This window comes from Pleurodeles waltl, chromosome 2_1 (assembly GCF_031143425.1).
Source record: "Pleurodeles waltl isolate 20211129_DDA chromosome 2_1, aPleWal1.hap1.20221129, whole genome shotgun sequence".
Taxonomy (NCBI): Eukaryota; Metazoa; Chordata; class Amphibia; order Caudata; family Salamandridae; genus Pleurodeles; species Pleurodeles waltl.
In genome coordinates this window covers 426,954,692-426,960,691 of record NC_090438.1, presented here as the reverse complement: position 1 = coordinate 426,960,691, position 6,000 = coordinate 426,954,692, and positions in this window count along the sequence as shown.

The window sequence follows — 6,000 nt, the reverse complement described above, 5'->3', positions numbered from 1 at the left end:
TTTTATCGGGAAACTGAGTGGAATGTTGGGTGGTAGGAAATCCATGCTGGAGCAGTGATCCCACACAGAAATATGGATAAAATGTGATTTTTTTTAGCTAAATCAGAGTTTTTCTGAGGATTCTGGGTAAGAAAAAACTGGGGAATCCATGCAAGTCACACCTCCCTGAACTCCCTTGTGTGTCTGGTTTTCAGAAATGTCTGGGTTTGGTGGGTTTCCCTAGATGTCTGCTGACCCCATGACTAAAAATGCAAGTACCCCCGCAAAAACAGGCACTTTTGTATTTGATGATTTTGATGTGTCCACATAGGGTGTTGGGGCATTTCATGTTGCGGGCACTAGGCCTATCCAGACAAATAAGGTTGCATTTTTATTGGGAATGCTGGGTAGAAGAACGTTTGTGGCTCCCCTCAGATTCCAGAACTTTGCAGCACCTATATGCGAGGAAAAGGTTTTTTTTGCCAAATTTTGAGATGTGCTAAGGATTCTGGGTAACAGATCCTGGTGAGAGCATCACAAGGTACCACATCCTGGATTCCCCTAGGTGTATAGTTTTCAAAAATGTCAAGCTTTGCTAAGTTTTCCTAGGGCCGAATGAGCTAGAGGCCAAAATCCACAGCTAGGCACTTTGCAAAAAACAGTTCAGTTTTCTTTGGGAAAATGTTATGTGTCCATGTTGTGTTTTGGGCAATTCCTATCGAGAGCACTAGGCCTACCCACACAAGTGAGGGACCAATTTTTTTGGGAGACTTGGGGGAATGGTGGGTGGAAGGAAATGTGTGGCTTCTCTCAGATTCCAGTACTTTCTATCACCGAAATGTGAGGAAAAAGTGTTTTTTTGCCAAATTTTGAGGTTTGAGAAGGATTCTGGGTAACCGATCCTGGTGGGAGCGCCACAAGTAATCCCATCCTGGGTTTCCATAGGTATCTGTTTTTCAACAATGCATAGGTTTGGTAGGTTTTTTAGGTGCGGGCTGAGCTAGAGACCAAAATCCACAGTTAGGCACTTTCCAAAAAACAAGTTAGTTGTCAATGTAAACATTTGATGTGTCCATGTTGCATTTTGGGGTGTTTCCAGTCGGGGCACTAGGCCTACCAACACAAGTGAGGAACCATTTTTATTGGGAGACTTGGGGTAGTGCTGGTTCAAAGGAAATTTGTGGCTCCTCTCCGATTCCAGAACTTTTTATCACCAAATTGTGAGGAAAAAGTATTTTTTGGGGGGCAAGTTTTGAGGTTTGCAAAGGATTCTGAGTATCAGAAACTGGTGAGAGCCCCACAAGTCAGCCCATTGTGAATTTATCTAGGTGTCTAGTAATAAAAAATCTATAGTTTTGCTAGGTTTCCTTAGGTGCCGGTTGAGCTAGAGGCCAAAATCCATAACTAGGCACTTTGCAAAAAACAGGTCAGTTATCTTTGAGAAAATGTGATGAGTCCATGTTGTATTTTGGGGCATTTCCTGTTGCGGGTACTAGGCCTACCAACACAAGTGATGGACCATTTTTATCGGGAGACTTGGGGGAATGCTGGGTGGAAGGAAATTTGTGGCTTCTCTTAGATTCCAGAACCTTCTATCACTGAGTTGTGAGGAAAAAGTGTTTTTTTGCCAGATTTTGAGGTTTAAAAGGATTCTGGGTAACAGAACCTGGTGGTGGCCCCACAAGTCACCCCATCCGAAATTCTCCTAGGTGTTCAGTTTTAAAAAATGCACAGGTTCAGTACGTTTCCTTGGGTGCCGGCTGACCTAGAGGCCAAATTCCACAGCTAGGCACTTTCCCAAAAACCTGGCAGATTTCAATGTAAAAATGTGATGTGTCCATGTTGCGTTTCCTGTCGCAGGCATTAGGCCTACCCACACAAGTGAGGTACCATTTTCATCGGGAGACATGGGAAGACATGAGAAACACAGAATAGAAGAACAAGTGTAATTGCCCTTTGTCTTTCTCAACATTTTTTCCTTCCGAATGTAAGACAGTGTGTAAAAAAGACGTCTATTTGAGAAATGCCCTGCAATTCACATGCTAGTATGGGGACCCCGGAATTCAGAGATGTACAAATAACTACTGCTTCTCAACACCTTAGCTTGTGCTCATTTTGGAAATACAAAGGTTTCCCTGATACCTATTTTTCACTCCTTATCTTTTCCCACATGAATTGCTGTTTACCTGTTACACGATGAAAACCCACTGCAAGGTGCAGCTCAGTTATTGCCTCTGGGTACCTAGGGTTCTTGATGAACCTACAAGCCCTATATATCCCGCAACCAAAAGAGTCCAGCAGACGTTATGGTATTTTGCTTTCAAAATACTACCATAGTTGGAAAAAGTTAAAGAAGAGAATGTGGACAGAAATGGCAGTTTTTGTCCCTTAATTTCATTTTTATTTTTTATTTTAGCTGTTACATTCTATAGGAAAACCTTGAAGGATCTACACAAATGACCCCTTGTCTACTTTGTCAGTAAACATGGGGTATGTCCTAGTAAAATGTCAAAATTGTGTTGAAAAATTTGGTTTTCTGATTCAAGTCTGCCCGTTCATGAAAGTTGGGAAGATGGTGATTTTACCACAGCAAACCCTTTGTTGATGCCATTTTCAGGGAAGAAAAACAAATGCTTTCTTCTGCATTCCTTTCTTCCCATTCTTTTGAAAAAAATGAAATTTTAACTGTATTTTGGCAAATGTATTGGTCTCTTCCAAGGGAACCCACAAACTCAGGGTACCTTCAGAATCCCCAGGATGTTGGAAAAAAAGGACGCAAATTTGGAGTGGATAGCCTATGTGGAAAAAACGTTATGAGGGCCTAAGCGCAAACTGCCCCAAATTTCCCAAAAAAGGCTTGGCCCAGGAGGAGGAAAAGGCCTGGCAGCAAAGCGATTAATCTTGCTTTACTCACTGGCCTTCTTCTCCAACACAAATTAGTTCCTACAACGACATTTGCTTGGCAGTAAGGAAAGCAAACTTAACATACTGTACTGCAGGCTACGTTAGATGGAGTATGCCAGGTCAGTAGAGTTTTTGCTATAGAATAGTGGGGTGTCACTGATCATCATCATCATGTGCCTAAGCTTTGGCTTAGTCAATCACTGTAGCTGACAAATGTCAAAAGGGGAAAATTTGAACAGGCATAAATCCATTATGAACCACTTGGCCTGAAAAATGTGGCATATGGCCAGAATGGAGTTTTTAAATTTTTTCTGGCAAGCTGGTACAGAACCTAGAAAGGAATAAAGGAGTGAAGTACTAGGAGGTGACTGGGTGGGCGATAGGATGTGGGGAACACACCTTATTTTCATTCAGGTTTGCAATGCATTGAAAACTTTGTAAACGTTGAATTAACTGAAGAAACAGATTGTGCAGCCCACAATGCAGTGCCTAATTGAGCAATGGTGTTGTTAGGTCAAGGGGCACAAAAAGCCATGGGCAGAAATGTGATGAATGATGATGGGTGGGATCTGCCTTACTTATCAAATACAGTAAGTGTACTAATAATTGTCAATAACCAAGCAATGTGACTTACCACCACCTATCACCTCCTCCTCTGGGACTTCCTCCCAACCGGCTCCACATCTGCTGCACTGGCACTGTCCTCAGCAGTGGTGGTATGTCTGGCTAGAAAAAGCATTACACAATTTAGATGCCAATTATTCCTTCCCTTACTATTTTTTGACAAAATACAACCACAATACTTCACTACAGTTTGGTTAGCAGTATCTTCTCTTCTTTCAATAAACATCACTTTGGGCATTTGTTGGCTGACAATGTTAGAAAAGGCAGGTATCCAAGCCAATCGTTGTTTTTGCGTAATGGAGGGGCAGAGCTATGATGACTGTGAGTCATTTGAAGTGCAATGTAGGGGTGGAATAAATTGGTCAATGAAGGAGATATGGTTTAGGTTGGCAGTTGCAATCGGACCCTCCTCATACTACTTTCCTGCCATGTTGCACTGCCATCAAAACTGCTTGTATACTAAATGACAACACTAACAACACAACTTTGGGGAGTTTACCATGACCATGGATACTGTCTCTTTTTAATGTTTAAGTATGAAAAAGAAAAAGAAAGGCTTATCAACAGTCATGTACCTAATTGCTTGTTTGGGTCTGAAATCTTTACAGTAGAGAACCTAAAGTCTACTCTTTTAGTCTAACAGTACAAGTCCACAGGAGGTGTAAGGCAGAGGAGAGAGAAAGCTTAATCAACAGACAGGATGAAGTCAGCTGCAGAAACATGAATGATAGAAAAAAGATAATGCAGAGATAACAAGAATTAACAAACATGAAATAGAACGAAGAGGAGTTGACAAAACAGAGTCACAGTTTAAAAACAAGGAAACATTATTCTAAATGGGGAGAGGTAAAAGTTAGGGAAATATTATTTACAGGAGGGCTCACTGTGGCCAGCAGTGGTAATTCCACTAGCTGCGGCACCAGTGATGCAGCTCTGGCTTCAGTTTCACCCTCCTCTGATGCCCTCTTCTTGACTTTGGCTGCTGATGTAAAATAAAGAAGATATTAGAAAAATAGATTATTGGTATAGTTAATCTCTCAAAAAATATTTTGATAGGCAAAGGTAAACACAGTAACATATTGAACTTTTCTAAATCAGATCACCAATATTACTAGTATCAAGTTGATCCATTCCTAATTTCCTAAATTTAAGCCCTATTCCAAATGTCCTAAACTACATTTGCAAGTATTAATGCATTGCAACAAATGATCTTTTCTTCTCAACCCTCATTGATGGGCCCACTCAGTTTCCCTTTTCAATGTATAGATGCAGGCTACACATCAGTGGACGAGCTTGGGACTATATGATCTGCATCTTTTGGACAGGACAGTCTGCATGAATTCTTATATAACCAGCACAAAGCGAGCGACAATGAGAACAATTAGGTAGTACCAAGCGCCTGGCTCACTCAAATTGGATCACATAACAGTCCTAACATTACATAAACTTAACTTACCTCTGAGTGTGAGCAGCATGCTATCTGAAAACAAAATATTAGCATTGTCCAGCAGGTCAAGCAGGTTTGCTCCCAATCAAGGATGTTGGCTCAGCGGTGCGTCAACTGTTGCTGGGTGCACTTCACTCCAGTCTTCCTCCACAAGTACTGGAACACCCTTTCCCACAGCAGCCAAGGCTCCTGCAGGCCAGACCCAATCCTGGGCCTGCCTCCTAAGGCCAGCATGGAGGGGAGATGGCACTGCAAATAAAAAAGAAATGTGGCTGTCTCCACGTCTGAAAAAAACAGAACGGGCTGCACATCTTGGAGTTGCTAGCAAGGTGTGTGGTTATCGGCCACGCTGATGGTGCCTTGCCCAGTCTCCCTTTGCTCCACCATAGCAGAGGGTGGGGAAAACAAACAAATAGGAAAAACAAAGGAAGAAGGAGAGAAGATATAAGGAAGTAAAGGAAAAAAAAAAAAATGCTAAAGTAACAGAAAGATAAAAAAGGACAAAAACATAAAATACACCAACACACACACAAATAAAATAAAGGTAAAATAGATGTGGAAAAGTGGACTGGGGAGAATTGAGAAGATTTAGGATGGATCTAGAACAGGCCCAGCACTATGCACAGAACAGAGAAAAGCTTGTAAAGCCAAATGGCTGTGCACATGCAATGCATGGTGCCATCCGTGCTCCTCTTGCAGTTAGAAATGTGCTACTGGTATGACAAAGCAGTGAGAACAAGTGGACAAGCAAAGTTCCATCTATTTATGGAGTTAGGTGGAGTCTCAAAGAGTTTTGTTGGAACATTGCAGAACTCCACATAGCACAACTCCATGAGTTCCACCCAGGCCTGGTTGGGCTTGACCAGAAAAAAGTCCAAAGGTAAGGCAGACTGCGAAGGAGTACACGTTGGATTCAGGGAATAGTTTTCTCCAAGTCACAAGTTATATCTTCAGATTTAGGGCCTAATTTAGAGTTTGATGGATGGATTACTCCATCACAAATGTGACGGATATTCCATCTACTGTATTATGATCTCAATAGGCTT